Source organism: Cylas formicarius, unplaced genomic scaffold (genome assembly GCF_029955315.1).
Source record: "Cylas formicarius isolate icCylForm1 unplaced genomic scaffold, icCylForm1.1 PGA_scaffold_2__14_contigs__length_35257938, whole genome shotgun sequence".
NCBI lineage: Eukaryota > Metazoa > Arthropoda > Insecta > Coleoptera > Brentidae > Cylas > Cylas formicarius.
The window spans coordinates 33,600,815-33,620,719 of record NW_026844319.1 but is presented as its reverse complement, the minus strand read 5'-3'; the positions used below and the strand labels follow the sequence as shown (position 1 = coordinate 33,620,719).

General features: G+C 36.0%; 1 protein-coding gene across 1 annotated transcript in view; it reads left to right on the top strand.

Moving 5' to 3' along the window:
- Positions 1 to 2,106: 2,106 nt before the first annotated feature.
- Positions 2,107 to 19,905, top strand: part of LOC132697889 (discoidin domain-containing receptor tyrosine kinase B-like) — a gene marked incomplete in the record, with an annotated part of 461,835 nt that continues 444,036 nt past the window's right edge. The window contains 1 exon segment of the mRNA XM_060663630.1: positions 2,107 to 2,366.

The following is a 19,905-nucleotide window of genomic DNA, read 5'->3' as shown; positions in this document are numbered from 1 at the left end:
TTGAGAAAGAGATACGACCAATTTGCGACTTTTTCTGTGTTTTGCTCAGCTCAAGACGGCTTCTTACAACTTACGGACCTTTTGTTTTATCTTATTTTTTTGAAATATCATGGCTAGGGTGGTTAAAAAAACTTTTTTTTAACCTGACACAAAAACTAGTTGTTGGTTACCTCTAAAAAGTACTTACCAGTCTCTTAATATTAATTGGAAGATTTTCCTCATTCGAGATCTGCATTTTCGATATATGAATATCACCAATTGATCATTAAGTAAATTTTATTAATAATTTTTAAAGGATAAACGTTCTACAAAAATACTTCTCTTATACATTTTCGATAAATCGAACCATTTCAAAGATATTCGCAATATAGAAATATAAGAGGTGACATAGAATAGTATATTATGCAACAAGTGACACGAGCGAAGCGCAGCGGAGCCAGTTTTTAATTAACGAGTGAGTTGGGTACATTTTCACAAAACAACACGAATACATTCACTGACATGACCGTCAGAATTGACAAACGTCAAAATTCAAAGCCTGGGAAATATCTCCGAAAACATCCGATTGCTCCCAAATCCGTGCGGCAAAATCCCGGAAATGTCCGAAGTGACTCGGAATCATGGGAAACCAAACTGACGTGGTGAAGTGACGCTTCCCGCACGCTAGATCGATGGGTAATTAGGTATTTTACAGACGGGAGGAGAAAAACGATATAAAACTATAGATGCTGCCTAGCATAACAAGAAATAGCTTTAAATACATTCTAGAGGTAACTAGCAACTAGTTTTTGTGTCTTATAAAAAAATATATTTTTTGTAACCACCTTAATTATGCCCATATTTATTTAAAACCGATTATACATTTTTTCTTTATAATTGGTGAATTGAAACTTTGTTTTTGTTTTGTGATCCTGACAGTGAGGCGCGAATTTGTCACGCGGCATAGTTTGATGGCAAATAAGTCGATTCTAAGCAGAAACTCACGAGAATATAATACCGAAACCAAACTATAATTCCAAAATCCGCGTAATGAGATGTCGCCATAAAATCTGAAAGTAAAATTCAGAATTTTAAGTATATAAATGGACATTGACTTCCTAAAAGAAATTGAGTTACGCCATCTTGGTTTCCGCTATTACAATTTTTTGTAAAAAAAATAACCGAATTTTCAAGCTACGCTCTTGAATTCAATTGGGGAATGGCGTATTTACCACTGACGCTGACGGCCTTGCTTTATTTTTTTATAGTCCGACACAGATAAATGGCCATGACTGTAATGTAAAGCTACTAACGGTTTTATCGCGTACTGTATAGTTGGAATTATGTAAATAATTACATATTAATTAATAGTCAGAATAGTTTGAATCTGTGCTGTCACTATCATCCACGAATATAATTAATGGTTTTGCGTTGTCCCAAGTTTTTTTTTGTAATTATTTTCCTCTCATTAACACATTCTGACTTACAACTGCTCTTTGATATTAATTCCCACCGAGTTTTAATTACAAATTACATTTGCGGACTCTCTAGTATTCAAATCGCAGTGTAAAGGTGTATTACCGGATTTTTCTTAGATCTTTAAAATCATGGTCATGTTGACTATCGAACTGATCACTCACTGTTGTGATGGAGCGACAGTGAACATTCTTGCAGGTACATTGAAAATGGGCGTTTTATTGGTTTCGAGGATAAAGAGGTACCAGTGCATAGTCCAGCCCATCTCGTTATAGTAGACTAGCTTAACTATTTTAATGCGTTTTCACCTATTGGGATGGTGTCACATCGAGCGAGTCCGGACTGTTGCTCAAGCTAGACGTCCGGACTCGCTGCGAGAGCAACGTCCCAGCCATAACGAGCATCCCTTCGCATAGCTAAAAACATCGCCAAGAAGCGTCTTTAATACGCCCACCGAAACATATTTATTATGATTGCGTAAAATTGGCTATGCGCACATACATAGCCGTTTTGAGCCTCAACGCGTTCAACCTCCCTAGCGGGTGCGACAGAGAGCGCCTACGCCGACGACAAAGAGGGATGCATCCGCTGATGAGAAGGGCTGCTGCCGAGAGCACACGGAGGCTACAGTCGCGTCGTTCACTTCTCTGCGTGACGTAGGCGAAGCGTACGTAGCAGCAGAACGTCCGCTGCCGTTTTACGATCAACCTGAACAACTGAGCATCGGGGGGGCTCGATCGCGCGGCGCACTTGATGCAGCGAAAGGTGGGATACCGCGTCGTCGGACATCTTTTTTGAATGGACCCGCGAGTTGTTGAATGACTCGGGCGTTAAGTGACATTTGAATGGGAGTGAATGTGCAGGTGCTGACGAGCTTGTTGGTATTCAGTGTATTGTGATTGGTGGACTAGGTAATTTTTATTTATTAACCGCCGTTGCCGCGTAGTTGAGTAGAGTTGGTTTGGCGTGTTAGGGAAACCTGGGGTATTCTTCGAAGAGTTACGAAAATCTACGCGGTTAAAGTTCAGCATTGAAAAGTCAGTTCTTTTTCCGAACACCGAAAAATTGTGTTTTTTTTTTAAATTGCGGTTTCTAGCTTTTCGATTTTTTCCAACTTTGATTGGTTTTGACCCATCGTTTTTCTAGTTTTCCTGAAAAATGCTCAGTCCTGCCAATTCCTACTAAAACCAGAAAAACTTTTGTTTAAAATTAATCTAATAGTAGTAGCTTTTTATGCAAATAATTTCACAATTTATGACCGAGAGACCTTTTTACAATCAAAAATATGTTCTATTACCTGACGTTATTAATGTCGTAGAAGCTCAGAAGGAAAATAAAAAAAATAAATACAGTATTTTAGGCAGTAAATTCAAACTAATAATTCCTTTTTGCAGGGAAGCAGATCAAAGCCATAATGAACGTTGAAGTTGTTATGCCACTTTAAAAATATTATAAACTAACACAAACTAGTAATAAGTTGGATATTGATATTCAATTATTTAGTTTATATTTCATCAATATAGTTTTTTTTGTCTATATGAAATTATATGCAGTTTAAAAGCAGTTAAAGTTTATGTTTGTGAAATCAAACTTTGCTCTGATGTAATTTAGTGATGTAGTGCAGTTAGACATTTCCAAATTTTATCTATGTAGAGTTAGACGCAGTTAAAAGCACTATTGAAGTTGTTATGACAGTTTAAAAAAAATTTACGCACACCAAAACTAAAAATAAATTGACAATATTGGTATTTAATTTTTGCAAAGTGAAATTTTGATATTACGTATAGTGTATCTCTAAAAGTTATCTATATAAAGCTATATGCAGTTAAAAGCACTGTTAAAGTTGTCATGGTAGTTTAATAATATAAACAAACAAAACTAGAATCAAGTTGATAATGTTGATATTTAAATATTGTGTTTATTCAAATTTTGTTCTGAATTACTTTAGATTTCATCAATGTAGTATCTAGTATCTATATAAAACCATTCCAGTTAAAATCACTGTTAGAATGGTTAAGGCAGATTAAAAATACTATAAACAAGCAAGGTCTAGAAATAAGTTAAAAAAAACTTTATTTTTTTTTTAATATTTAACACGCCGTATCATGGAAACTTGTCTTTTTGATTGACGAAGACACCCTGTATAGAAATAAGGTCTATAAAAAAGGTTATTTCTTGATGTCACAAAAATACTATATAACTGTGTACAATTTGTGTAAAATTTATATATTTGGGTGCCTCGAGAGGTGCTACCTTTAAAAATAAAATGAAAACTCTATTCACGGAACGTTGCCTTAATATTTTCTAGGTAACACAGTGAAATGTTACTGACAATTATAATTTGGAATATATATGGTGCGCCTATTTTTTCAGCAAAATTTGAGAAAAACGAATGGTACCAAATTATTTATTGTTATAAATAACACTGGCCGCAAATTTGTTTGTTTATTTTCCCCCAATTAAAAATCGTGTTTTTAGGCAATTGAATTTTCAAATTTTGAGAAACAAATCAACTCTCGACTCAGCCAAAATCTTGTGTGAACAGGTGCGGCGTATTTACAGTGCATTGACTTTTACAGAACAAAGTCGTAAAAAGGCGATTTTGTTTGGAAGGTTTCGACAGAATTTGAAAGGCGCCGCATTTTTCCCGTGCCGGGTAAAGCAAATTAGACCACTTTTTTTTAATGTAGAGAAGAAGGTCTTAAATGCGCCTCATTTTATTTATATTTCGATAACTCGAACGATAAGTCTGAATTAAGGTAACACCTTAACCTTGACATAATTTCGTAAAATTGTGCAATTTCTTCCATGTTATTGTTGTCATCAGCTGAAAGGAATTTTTCTTTATTCTTCATTCTTCTGATTCATCAGTTTTCCGCATTTCTTCTTCTGTTTTTTTGTTCAAATGCCTTTCATTTTCCTTTGCAGTATTATTCTGCATTCTGCAACTTTTCAATTCTATTTTGGACGGTGAAGAGGTGGCGATTTGTGACTCGGAAGATTTTCTTCCTCGAGTCGCTGTTTTTCTCTTAAATGCAAGATCAGGTGAAATATCGAAACGAGGAAACGGCATGGACCCAGACAGTAATCGTAATTACCATGAGCCCAGATGTTCAGCCTGACTCATATTCAGAACCAAAATGTTCCAACGCTTATCTTTGTTAATGACATCCGTACTACATAAAGCAAATAAATTCTAATTAAACATTTCAACTATGACAGAAAATAATTTTTTATTTATTTTATTTACTTAAAGCCTATCTTTCAGGCATGAAGTTCAACTTACAGGTAGGTTATAGTACGAATTATTGAATAGTTACAAGTACGAAACTTAACCTAAGGTGTAGCCTAACGTAAGCATTAATTCAAATAAAAAAAACAGGAGAATAGGAAAAGATTGAAATTGAAACAACGCAATCCTCAAATAAACCCTCCCTCATTCCTGTAATTACAGCAGGTAAGATACGCCCGTAAACAAAGCCAGGGGAAGTATCCGAATTCTCCCCTTTAATACCATTAGGCCGAAAAATTGAATAAAAAATAAGAAATATGACGAGGGTTATTCGTGCCGTGGTGGGGGGGTGTTGGGAGGGTTGGGGGGCGACGGACCGAACGGGAATATTCCGTTAGCCCTTTTTAAGGGGCGCAGGACCAGAATTCGCTTAAAAGGAAAAATACGTCTCGGAAAAAAGAAACGTCTTAGCGGTATTATACGGGGAGTTTGTATGCATGTTCGCAAATAAGGGGATTTTCGCCCCCGTTGCCGGAAAATGTCAGATTTTCGTCGTACTTGTGGGGGTATATTTTTGTCGCGGAAGGAGAAGTGTCGGGTTTTACGTTACAATGGCTTGGATGCCATCGAGGTTTCAAAAACGGGCAAAATATTTCATACGTAGAAATTATTGGCAGTGTTTTTGGTTATTAATTTAATACGTACTTGCTTAATTATCTGCTTCATTTCAAAAATATATTAAATCTAAAGTACGTCTATGAAAAAAGTCATTATTGGACGTTTAATAATAATATAAGTGGTACGTAAGTGTTTTCATTTAAAAAGTTTACCGAACGTGTTGCATACTATGCTTTTTCAAAGACTGAAGAAGTTTGTGGGTACATTTTCGCAAAACAACACGTATACATTCACTGACATGACAGTTAGGATTGACAAATGTCAAAAATCAAAGCGTGCGGTAAAATCTCCGAAAACATCCGATTGCTCCCAAACCCGTGCGGTCGTATCCCGGAAATGTCCGAAGTGGCTCTGATCCGTGGGACAAGAAACTCACACTGTAAAGTGCCGCTTCCCGCATGCTAGATCGGTGTATAATTAGACATTTTACAAAAGGGAGTAGAAAAAACTTTTAATTGATTTAATTAATAATATTAATCTTAGTTTAAACCACCTTACTATATTATATTATTAATAAACTTTAATAATCAATTTAACTGGTACGATCATATTGAACATGTTTGCAAAAAAAATATTCTAATTAAAAAGAAACATAGGGCACATAATGCCCTTTTCCTCTCACAGCTCAGATATTTATTGCCATTGTGGGGAGCATGTGGTAAAACTAATTTTAACACTGCTCGAGTGCTTCAGAGCAGACTTTTGAAACTGCAATTTAATTACGTTAGGTTAACACGGACAGATTGTATAATGAACTTACTGTTCCGATTATATTGGAGTTTGAACAAGCTAAATTCATTTACAAGATATTAAAGAAGAACGCAAAAATGTAATCATCAAGGCTGGCAATACAGTAATACATCTCCTACTGATATTAATCAAAATGAGTAACCAAGAGAGACCGCCATTTATACGCAAAATTTACTTTTGTGTGTTGTATTGCCTTTACCTCAAGTTTGCAAATCCAGAAACATGAAGTGCACCAAGTACTAAATGGTACAATAATATAGAGCTTTAGGAATTACCCCTTTTTTGTGGGGGAGCAGATGACAAAATTCATTTTCACACTGCTCGAGCTTCAGAACTGACTTTTGAAATTGTTATTTTAATTGCGTTAGATTAGGTAACACGTACAGATTATTCACTGAAGGTAATATTCCTAGACTTTGTATTATATCGGAGTTTGAAAAATTAAATTATTATGCGGAAACCATACCAATACGAATACCGTACGAATTGGATTAAAAACAGGTAAAGTTGCGTATTTTGGTCCTTTGTAACCGTTTCAAAATCTGAAAAAAATTGATTAATTTCGGAGGCTATCCAAATCAGCAATTTCATTTGAATCTTTTTCCTGGCACTTTCTTGTTGCAACTTTTCAGTATGTTTAAGTTTTAGTATAATGTTTCGGTTTTGTGTGACCACCATTAACTTAATTTTTTTAAATAGAGACCTGCATTTTTAATTTAGTATTTTGATTGAGTTTGTTATTCTTTGTTATGATTTGACAATAAAATCAAATTTACAGAAAAAAAAAATTTTGTGCTATGACTACTTCATGACACAAAAGTATTATTATGTCAAACCGTCTCGACGCATCTGTTAAATATTAGAGTTTTAATTACATTTTACTTTGGTAGCTAATTATTAAGCAGGAAAAGAGAAGTTTTTAAAATAAATATAAAGAAATATCTTAATACCCCAAATCAACACACTAATATCAAAAATAAACAATTTCTAGAATCATGTGAGCTGCCCTAATTAAAAGTCATATACTAACTTACTGACTAAACTAACTATAAGAAGTAATCCGCTTAATTAGATGGTGAGAAGGCTAACCGTCTTGTTTAAACCATATTTAATATTTGACACTTTGACATAAATGCTTCTGTTTCATAGGCACCTTATTTTTTTGTGTAAATAATTTTGTGTAAATAATTTTAATTAATATTTTTCTGCTAGCTATGAAGACTTTCAGAAACTTAAGAAACACTACTGATTACTGTGGTAAGGATTAATCTTAACAGTTAATTGCACTGACTAAACACTTTGAAAATAATTAGCAATCAATTGCCCTGGAATGTCAAAAATCTGACATTTTTGTAAACTAAAAACAAGGAGTTCTTGAACTTCGTGGAAAATATATACAATAAGTTAAATTTTTTTTAATGGCTATATCCAATAAGCGGATTAATAAAGGCCAAGAACTTTAGTGGCTACTAGCTAACTTTCTTGTTATCCGAACAGCAGAAGAGTGGAGAGTGATTGAGAGTGATAAATAATGTGACCTGCTTCATATAATCGTGCAATAAAAAATGGGGGAGAACGTGGTCTTCTGCGGACAAAGTCAAGGTCATGCAACTGATCATCAATATTCTAGACGGATACGGGTCTTGAAGAAGATGAAGAATATTTACATAAAACTAACATAAACAAGAAAGAGCGAAGAAGTGGATTGACTCAGTTTTATTTTTAAAAGAATTAGAGCACCATAAAATGATCAACTGTCAACTGTCAAATGTGCGCTTGACAACCAGACCTTCTTGTCTACAATAGGCAAAGGAAAAACTCCAAAAGAGGACGATAGTGAGTGAAATGATAAAATTTTTGGGACTGAAATCACAAATTCTTTTCTTTCATTGAATACCGTAACACTACCAACCCCTTGCAACCACCATGATGTATATTTTCTTTTTAATGTCGGCGGGAACGGGTCGGGAATACAATCGTAGCCTACGCCAATGCCGACGAGTTTCATTCAATTTTATTGGGCCGTAAGTGGCTGTAAAAGGACCCATTTCGCATTAGGACAGCGCTCATATTTTTCACCCGATTTACGGTTTTGCGAGACCCGGAGCGCCATTTTTACGAAATTGATAGTTTTACTATGAAAATTTCCATTTATATATGATGTCTTGAATTTTTATTCGGGCCCGTTTTGTTCCGATTCTCCTTTTTGTTGGTTAACTTTCGGGGGGGATGTTTTTCTTCGCATTCGCCAAGGCCGTTTACCTCAGGGAATATGGGCCTTCAGTACCGTTAATACGGAAGTTACGTATCAAACTAAGAACCGCTACTAAAAATTCCGACTCTCGGGGCGCGGGCAACCCCAACTTTCTCCCCGGGGATGGTATAAAGTTGCACTTGCCTCGTCTAACTTCGCAACATCCGTCGATACTTTTTCTTTGCTTATGATAAAATTAATATCCCAGATGGAGGGATGATCGGATCGAGGGAGGGACGATTTGGCCGCAGAAATGGATCTGATCCAGAAGACTTCAATTTTTAACGTATACTCTTTGCTTGTAATTATGACGTAGGTGTAATTAATATTATATACTCGTTATTTACGATTCATACTGATAATACTAATAAAATTTCATTAAAAGAAAGTCCCTTTGCGATAACTCGAAAAATGTATTATATGTTATAGCTATTTTTTACATTAAGGGTAGAATTACGCATAAATTAAGTCGTCATGTAGTTGCCCATGCATCATCATCATCATGACAGTTATGGCATACCTTGTATATTACAATATATATATATATATATATATATATATATATATATATATATATATATATATATATATATATATATATATATATATATATATATATATATATATATATATATATATATATATATATATATATATATATATATATATATATATATATATATATATATATATATATATATATATATATATATATATATGAAACAATGAACAACTTGTTTAACCAAAGAGATAATATAATGCAGAAAGGTTTCGGAAAAACTTAGAGGACTTCACCATCCACCATTTTAAATTTACCAAATTAGCATTTTGTAGATATATGTTGAATATATGAATCGAAAACTGCTGCCTGTGGTGTCCAATAAAAGAAACTTACAAATGATCAGATGAATCAATAAATCAGTAGAAATTGTTTAGCAATAAGATGACGTCACTTCTCCTAAAGTTGCTCCAGTCATTATTACGGCCAGTTGGGGTAGACATGGCAAAATAGAATACAAAATAGAACTAATTAAGAGTAATATTAATGATTTGCATCGGAAACTGGATCATTAAAACTTTAGATAATTTCAAAAGGGGGCATCAACTATGTTTTCAGGGCATCAGGATTTAGTGTAATATTCCTAATCAATAAATTAGTGTTTATATCTACGTATTTGTTGTTTTTTTAACAATACTAAAATTATATACTTTTTATAAAAATTCTGGATTGCTCCTGTGTCGCGGTTAGATCTTTACCTGTCAGCAATATGGGAATCAGTCACCCGAGACCGTGTACATTTAGCTCCGCCCCCTCAAACAATATAAAAACAAGTACAGAGTGAAATAAGAGCCAGTTTCAGTCAAGGATGATTGGCGAAACGTTAGCAAGTTCGAGTCAACAAAAACAGACGCAGGAGGAATCAAGAAGTTTTATAACAAGTATTACAATAGCCTGTGGAAGATTTTATCTTCGTTCTTCCTTCATCTATTCCGTCTGGCCTTGGATCTGGGCTTTCCTTGCAACCGGAATTCTGTTGTTAGTTTTTAATTCTATAAACTTGGGAAAAACGTTATTTTACAGACATTTGTTAAAAAAACAATTTTTTTTGGGGCAAAGTAGAAGCAATTTGAAGTACCGAACAGCCAAGAAACTTCACCTTCTTTCAAAAGTTGAACTGAGGTGGCTTTTACTTGATGAAAATCCATTTAACAAAATAATTAAGAACTAAAAGTTCAGATTTTCACGAAATTATATAATTGTTTCGACAACACCGTGTCTTTATTAAATGTGTGACATTTCGGTCACCTTACTTTTTGAAGACACCTCGTATATGACACACAGAATAGTTGCTAATAATAGCACATTATGATCTCCATTACAACTATTACTTTGTGCCTTGCTTATCGTTGTTGCAATTTTTTGGTTAACTCCTACTATATATAACAAATACCTACTATTTGTACTAATAAAACGGGTCGCACTGTATTTATGGCATCGTATTAATTTCGCCGAAACAATACCTAAGTGTTTTAAAACATCAAAACGCGTCGTTTCCCGTTTACAAACAAAACAGGGACGGGAGGAAATATCCCGACTCGGGTTACAATCCCGTACGTACGACTTTTAATCACCTTTTTATACCCCAGGATGCGCGTTTATTACGCTTTTTGAGCACTTTCCGTACAACATTTGGTGGCATTTGCCCTAAAATATGCTGTTTTCTTTGTAAATACGCGGGTTTCCATAAACAAAACCGCCATATTCGTTGCCCGAATTAAAAGCACTATCAAAATATTACGAAAATTGTACGCCCCCGGGGAAAACAAATATGTCTACCGCTGCGCGCTACGCAAGGCGACCCGGTTCGGATCGCGAATCTTTATTAAATTTTTAAATGGAAATTAGTTTTTCGCTATTGTTGTTTCCATATAACAAGAGAATTTTATTTTCCGAATAGGTCTCGATCGAAGAAAATATATATGACAAAAATTACTATTCGACCTTATATATGACCTTAAATCAGCACTATAACCGCATTACAACACAGCGCTAAGCTTTAGCGTTCGTAACTGCCAAGCTTTCAGCAATTTGCTTTCAAAACTTGAGTGTATATCCGTTGTTTGGAGTCCGTAGTACACAAGTCATATGTAAAGGTTATCCAGAAACAATTTATATTATATCTTGTCCACAAAGTAGATGGTGTACATTCCATTCTGAGGGGGGTTCAGACCATAGCAGTTTCATTTTTTGAGTCTTAGTGCTCCCGGAAAACAAGCAACCTGTTTGTCCAAATTACTGGACCGTCTAGTCGATAGACTAGATTTGCTGCGAAGGAAGAACTTTTTTTTGTTAATGTTTATTATCATACGTTACAGATTCCTACAAAAAACTGATAAAACTAGATGTTTGATGTACACCATTTTAGTCGCTAATTTGTTTTTGCACCAGCTGAGCGAATGTTTAATAAACGAGTGACTAAAGAACTTTATCAACGTGTACCATACCACAACCAAGGCCATTAACTCTTGCGTACATGTTTACAAAACATCAGGAAATAACTTTCCGAGTCCTTAATTTGTACATACCTAATTGAGTATTTTGGAGTGGGAACAGTAGAAAAAGTAGATTTTCGCCAATTCAGAATCAGATATCAGAATGTTGGTAAATACCTATGTGTACAAAAAAGATGCCTACGCTATCATCAGTTACTTATCCATTGTCCATTGATTTGGACTTTACCTCAGTGCCAAAGATAAAGCAATCCCAAAAGAGACTCCTCATCGTGTTGAAATAATCAAAGTAATTGATTATTGATCAATTTTTTCTTTTTTGGAAAAGTTTAAATTATAATATAAGGTTGAAAAAAATGTACGCTAAAAAAAATGAAGTGAAGAAGTAAGTATTATGATTATATTACTTTTCTGAAAATTAATTAATGTTTCAATTATGTCGCCCTGTATATTTCCTCGAGACTAGATCTTTTTGTGGGGTCCTTCTTCATTGCCTTTTGGTCCTTTCTGCATTTCTTTCTACATTTTTGATTTTTTATCTACGCTATATCTTTCATCATCTGAATCCATTATTTAAAATTTACCCTGAAAGGTCTGCCGCTAACCCGAGAGTGTAGAACCCGATACTCTCGCGATATTTTCGCTTTTAGAAACTTTTCACCCCTTAAATAAAGGCCTGGAAAATAAAAAAGATAAAAACCTATAAAACTACGGAAAGTTCCGACATCCATTCAAAGTTTAGAGCCCCGTTAAGTTTGAACCCAACAACAAGCGGTACAGTCTTTATCTCGAATCGTACATTATGCTGATTTTTTCGTGTCAGGACGGGAGGGTCGGGAGGGACGGGAGCCATCTCCGGGGAAATTCTCTCGGGTCCATCACCTGATGAACACCGAATCCCGCGGGAAGTATTTATTGAAACTAAGACGGTCAGAGCATTTGTTTTCCCCGTTTCATTCTGTTTCCCTCGAATTGATAAACTGCCCTGTAATTTCGTCCTCATTTTTTCATTCGTCATTGACGAGTATTAAACTGCGAAGGAAGAACTTTTTTTGTTAATATTTATGATTATATATTGTAGATTCCCACAAAATAACTGATAAAACTCGATGCTTGATATACACCATTTTAGTCGCTAATTTCCGGTAAACTAGTTTTCCTGAAAGTTTTGAATATTTTAAAAACAGGGTTGCAGCAAGCCCTTGCCAAATTTTAACAAAGTCGAACATTTCGCATATTGTCAAAAAAAAGTTTTTTTTTAAATGTACCTTTTTTTTAATGGAAAATAAATAAGAATATCTGAGTTGTCAGAATTTCAATGGATTAAGTGTTTCCTGCCTGGTCGTACTCAGTTGGTTCGTACTAATGATTATGTCTCAGGTAAAATTGATATTTTTTCGGGAGTTCCCCAGGGTTCTCACACTGGACCCATCCTTTTTAACTTGTTTATAAATGATATTGTTAGAGTAGTTTCAGGAGGGTTGCTGCTGCTTCAAAGGGACGCGCATAAGATTAATAGAATCGAGATCGAGGCCGTTACTAGTGTTAAATATTTGGGTGTTTGCTTGGATTCTGAACTGAATTTTGTGACACATTTTGCGGAAGTGGTAAACAGGTCTATGCGAGTCCGTGCGTTTGTTGTACATAATAATAGCCAACTTACTCCTCATTTATATCTCTTTGGTTCACTCTAGACTGGAGTATGCATCTGTGATATGGTCTCCATATTATGCCTCAAATATAGTTAAATCGAAGCCCTTCAGAAAGTATTTTTAAGATCTTTGGCTTTAAAGGCGCATATCAACATCTATAACGGGTATCAGATCAACTACAGTATTATAGCTAAGGCCTTCAATAGAGATACTGTTCAAACCAGAAGATCTCAGAGTGATTAAGTGATTAGTGGTTTAGTTTTTCTACACGGTGTCTCAAAATTACATAACAAATGAATGTAATATTCGTAATCTTTTGATTTCTAATTTTTTTTTTTTGAAAAACAAATTATATTTTCTATAATTCGAAAATAAGTAAGAATGTCTAAGTTAAGCTAAAATTTCTGAAAAGTGATTAAAAATTTCTGGAAAATTTCTGAAAAATAAGTAAGGATTTCTGGAGAATAGGTGACAATTTTTGACCTTAGGGCCTTTGTAGTTTTTCTCTCGCCGTTACTAAAAAAAAAAGAGAAACGCATTTACGAGTGTTCGGTAATAAACAATGATCCGTTTGTCGTTATTCCGGGGGCGGGCGGAGGGGGTCGTTAACATTACTACGTAAATAAACGCGTGTAAACATGGCGAAGTTTGACTTAATAAAATTATAGCGGCCGGAAATCAAATACCATTTAATCAAACCCGGGAGTCGGTTGAAGGGCCCGTATAAATGTCAGAAGTTTCTCTAATTAAAATTAGTAATAAAACTCGCGGAGAGAGTCGGAAACGAGCGGGAGGTAACGGGCGAACGAGAGCCCGAACTCCGGGCGGATTAGTTTCCTCGAAAACTAAATAAAGATTTTCGCTGAAATGTTAGTTTATTAAAATTCGGACGCTTTTCGCGGTAGTTTTATTTGGACGGTCGCGGGAGTGACGATTAATGAATAGAAGACATCGCGATAACTCTATCCTTCCCAAAAATGTGCGGGTAAAGTTATAACCGGCAATCAATTTTAACGCACATTCACCGTTTCGACAGGGAAATTGCACTGTTCTGGTTTATTCGACAACCGAATAAATACAGCCGCTCGAGTCCAACGAATCTTAAAAATACCATGAACATACTTCTTCCACTATTTACAAATCTTCTGGATTCCTCCTTATAAATAGTATAACCATAATTAATTTAAATTATAAATGTTGTCATCACAGACAATATATTAGCGTTTTTTGTGAAATTCTTCATCTCCTATCATCATGGCGATCCACGTGCAGTAAAATTGCTCTTATAACTTCTTTGGCCATGAAGTGCCTCTTCGTACCACACTTCTCGTCCCTGACCCAAATAAACAAGCTTCTTTGTCTTTACGGTGTACACTATCTTTGTTTCTTTTTCTTGATCTTATTGCACTTCTTAAAGTGCCGGTCCTCTGTGGACGTTGGCTATCACGTTGGTCCATATTACTTTGTTTACTGCGGATCTGAATAGGGCTGTTGTTGTCATTCCAGTCCATGCACGTAGGTTCCGCAGCCACGATATTCGTCTGCGTCCTGCCGATCGTCGACCCTCTATTTTCCCCTGTAAGATGAGTTGGAGTAGGTGGTATTTCTCATTGCGCATAATGTGTCCAAAGTATTCCAGTTTTCTGCGTTTGATGTTTGCTAGGAATTCCATTTCTCCTCCGATGCGCTCAATGACCGTTTTATTTGTCACATGATGTACCCACGAAATTCTGAGGATGCGGCGGTAGCATCACATCTCGAAGGCATCTATACGTTTGCACGAGGTATCGGTAAGGGTCCAAGGAGGACCGAGAGAACATAACAGTTCAGGACCCTTATTCTAGTGCGGACGCTGAGGGATAGGTTACAGAGTATGTTTCTCATTTTGTTAAATGTGCTTCTTGCTTTTTCGATTCGGCACTTTATTTCTCGAGAGTGGTCCCAATCTTTGTTCAAAGTACAGCCCAGGTATGTAACTGTCTCTGCTGTTTTGATGGCTTCGTTGTTTGCAGTAAACTGTAGGTTTCCAATATCGTTTTTACTGATAATTAATATTTGTGTTTTTTTACAATTTATCTTCATACCGTATCCTTCGCATGCAGTCGCCACTCGGTCCACAAGTCTCTGAAGCCCCTCGGCAGTGTCGGCCACAAGAACGGTATCATCCGCATATCTCAAGTTGTTTATAATTTGACCATTTACTACAAGTCCGTTCTCTGTATCATCCAATGCTTCCTTGAATAGATGTTCTGAATACACGTTAAACAGGAGAGGCGACAGTATGCAGCCCTGGCGCACTCCCCTTCCAACGCTAAATTCTGCTGACGTTGTGTTTCTAACTCGAACCATAGCCTTTTGTTGTAAGTATAGTTTTGCTAGGATCTCCGTGTCTCTGTTGTCCATTCCTGATTCTCGTAGCATTGCGATGAGCTTTTCGTGCCGAACCCTGTCGAAAGCCCTCTCGAAGTCTATGAAACAAGTAAAAACGTCTGTATTGACGTCCCGTGCTCGTTGGATCAGCACTTGTATGGCGAACAAGGCTTCTCTAGTGCCAAGTCCTCTCCTGAAGCCAAACTGATTAGCACTTATGTTCTCGTCGAGTCGTTTGTAAATTCGTGCTTGTATTATATTGAGGAAGGCCTTTAAAGCATGACTCATCAGGCTTATAATTCTGTACTCTGAGCATTTAGTTGCGTTCGCTTTCTTGGGTAGCGGGATAAATGTTGACATCTTTTGGCAGTTGGCCATCTATATAGATTTTGTTAAAAAGAGTGGTTATCAGTTTTATTTGTTCGGAGTCCAGTAGCTGCAGGACTTCTCCATGTATTTGATCTGGTCCAGGGCTTTTGTTGTTTTTTAACCTTTTGATAGCTGGTTCCACTTCTTCTTGTGTGATGGTAGGTCCTTCAGTGTTAACCGTTGCAGCCACATTGTCTACGTTTTCCTCTCCAAAGAGTTTCTGCATATATTCTTTCCATCTTGCTAGTTTTTTGTCGACTTCGGTGATGGTGTTGTTGTCTGAGTCGAGGAGAACTCCTGTATTCCGTCTTTGGAATCGTCCTGCTGCTTCTTTTATTTTCTTGTGGAGGTTAAAACTATCGTGTTTTGCCTGCAGTATCTCAATTTCAGCACATTTTTCTTGCAGCCACTGTTCCTTGGTCTCTTTGATCTTTCTCAGAACTCTCCGATGCACTTCTCGGTATTTTTCCGTATCCCTGTTTCTATATTGTCTCCTTTCTTCCATAAGTTCCAGTATAGCATCCGTCATCCATTCCTGTCTCTTCGCCTGTTTATCCTGCCTCAGCTCTTCTTCCGTGACGGAGACTATGGATGTTTTTATTCTATTCCAAAGGTCTTCTATTTCTGTTCCGTGATTGCTTGTTTGTGAGATATTGCCTAGTTCGTTGTTAATTTTATCTCTGGTTCGCTGTAGTATGTTTTCTTGTTGGAGTTTCCGTACGTTAGTGCGTCTTGAGTGCCTTTTTTTGACGATTTTCTTTAATCGGAGTTTAGTGCGTGCCAACAACAGATTGTGATCTGACGGTATGTCTGCGCCTGGGTAGGTTTTACAGGATACAACTGCGTTGCGATATCTTCGGTTTATCATTATAAAGTCAATTTGGTTTCTTATGATTCTGTGGCTGCTATCCGCTGGGGATTTCCAGGTGTACAGTCTTCTCGAGGGCAGTTTGAAAAAGGTGTTCATAATAGTAAAGTTCATTTCCTCGCAGAATTCTATTAAGCGTTCTCCCCTCTCATTTCTCACCCCCAGCCCGAATTCGCCTACCACATCCTCAACCCTTCCTTGCCCAACCTTGGCGTTCATGTCTCCCAACATCATATTAACTTCTTCTCTCCTCGTATGTTTGAGGGCAGTTCTAAGCTGTTCGTAGAATTCTTCCATCTCTTGTTCACTGCTCTCGGTCGTAGTATACGCCAGTCTTATTCAACACGGTACCCAGGTATCTGTACCTTTTCACCCGTTCAACTTCCTGATTACGAATATGCAGTCTTCCTTGTACAATTGGTTTGCTGATGATCAGGATATTTGTCTTGTTATGTGTGTTCGTAGTTTCCTCCATTGATAACAACCCATAATGTTTAAATTCTTTCCAAAAACCATTTTTTTTATATAGTTTTGAGTTCTTTTATTTATATTTTGAATTTAAATTTTGAAAAAACAATTCTCTGTCATCGTGATGTGTGGCACAAGGCTTCCTGATTTCAAGAACTCAGTCAGCAGTGATAATGTGACGATATTATCAATACGGCTGTCGAAGATGATGGTTTATTTTGGGTTTGCTTAATTTTAATTGACATTTATGTTTATTGTTGGGTTAGTTTTCGTTATTTCATACATAATAATGTTTATCATTACATAAATGTAATACAAAAAATGTTACTTGCAATTTCCAAAGTTATGTGTTTTTTTTTTTAATTTTTATATTGGAATTTGTAATGTCTTCTTTTATAATATAATTAAGTTTAAAAACTTTTACATTTTCTCATATAAACAAGATTAATTATGCGATTAAGAGATTCATTTGTAATAATAATTCACTGGTATTTACGTGAATGTTCTACTGCGGACAAGAATTTTGCATATTGCTGATAAGGGAACAATGTGACCTTTTACTAAATTTACTAAATTTTATTAATTCATTGAAAACACCAAGATTGCGAATTTCTTTTTTTCTGTTTACTTACCTAATACTAAAACTAGCACCCGGTACAAATAATTACTTTTGCAACAGTAATAAAACCTGTCAAAATCATGGTGATTGTTGGAGTCATTGAGTATAGCAAACAACTAGTTCCCGAAATTTAATCCCGACATATTTGTTGAATAGAACAAACATATAAAAAAAATGTATACCTTAGCAATATGACACTAAAAAGAACATTGCCACCATCCATATAAACAACTTAATAAAGTATAACTTAATGTTTCTCTACAGTAGGATTCTATCTTTACTTTATTCAATACTTTTTATAGCTGGTAGCTAACTAGCCAGCTAAATAGCTGATATTAAGGAATAAATAAATAAAGGAATATCCCTATAGGTTAAAATTAGCAGTAAATGAATAAATAAATGAATTAGTTAATCTGAATTTTCCAGCACTTTTGACATACAATGTTGACGAGAAGTTGCACTGACAAACAATTCTCCAGAGTTCTAAAAAATTACTAATTAGGAACTAGCACTCGCGTAGATGGGTATCGGCGTAAAGTCGCATCGTGGATGTCCGGCATTAAGCGGCAAAATTGAAATCGTTCCTTTTTTCCTCTCTCCGATCGGAGCAGGCGGCGATTAGTACCGAAACGCGCCTGGCCAACCGCTATCCATTAGCGAACATTCAGCCGCATAAGAGCCGCCCCGAACAACGTCGTCAGAGAGCTTTCATCCCGCGAGCTATGAATGTCAAAACCCCCACTCGACTCGATGGCGGACTCTGATCAGCGGCATTTGTTTCGAGAACAATCGAAATTTGTAATTCCCTTGTTCCGACCCTAAAACGTTCTCAGGTAGCGACCGTGCACCGAGTCCCACTTAGAATTATAGAATATGGCGTATGGCTGGATTACGTACGTATGACGTAATGCGTAACCCTGGGAGACGCAATTATCCGCAAAGGCCAATCGTAAACGCTTAAGCCGGTTTTACACGGGCAAATGTTGATTTTTTTTTATTTTTTTTTAACTGTTTCACATGATTGACTTGAGTTTTTCTCTTTTTTCTTTTTACTACTACGCTAAAAATTCATGCTCGCTAGATAGCTATGATATTTTCGTGCAGTTTCTAATGACACATGTGTGATTGACTGACTAACTGCGATAGTGTCGTAACAGAATACCAGCAGTCTGTGCCATTGTTGTTTTAATTTTTTATGTTTGATGATTATCTCCCCACCTTGCCCACCCACTCAAAAACTTTGGGAAAAGGCTGCCGTAAAAATGCGACCATGTTTTTTCAATCTCGCGCATATCGAATGAACTTTTTCAAAATTTATTTCATAGTAGCCCCATAAATTTCTGTATGGTCAGCATTAGGCAAGGCTCTAGTGGCTATGACTTTTCTATAAAATGTTTCATTTTTTGAACTTACGTCGCCTGCCTATTCGATGATGATGATTGGAAAATGTTACTAGCCTGTAAATATAAAAACATGTTTTTTATTTCCTACGCACCATGGAGATATTGGAGGAGATACAAAGTGGAAGAATAGAATTTGTATTGGCTCTATTATGAATGCTAATTTGTTAAGGTATTGGATAATGGTGAAGTCGACTTTCGTCGAATTTATTACTCTTTAGGAATAATAAATACCTCTTTTTAGTTAATTTAAAATATTTTCTGATCCCCGTTAAGTTCATGTTTTTTACCTTAGATAAGGTCAATCTTTTTCATTCGTGAAACGATCTTACGAGGTAAATTTTTACTCCTCAGTAGGTTAAAATTAGTAAAATAAAACCTTGAACTTACAAACAAAAAAAAATTGCCCTTTAGCAGGGAATTGCGATAGGTTTTTTTTGTAAAAATTAAGAATTAGAGAAATTCTATAAAACATATAGTAGAATGTGATCTAGTTGAGGTTTGGTTATTGTTTAATTAACTAAATATACTCTACTATCCCGGACCTATGACAATGCGTGGGTGCGGGGCACGATAATAGGATTGGCTTCGCGAGCTGACCTACCAAAAAAAAGGGATCACTTTAAAAACCGCATTATCTCTCAAGTTTTCCATCGAATGACGTGGAAGCTGGGAGCGGGTGGAACGCGGGAGACGGCGGAGGGGAAGGGAAACATCCCCGTGTATTGTGTGCCCGGAATGGTGTTTTCCCCGCCATTGTGTCCAAAGTAGATAGAAA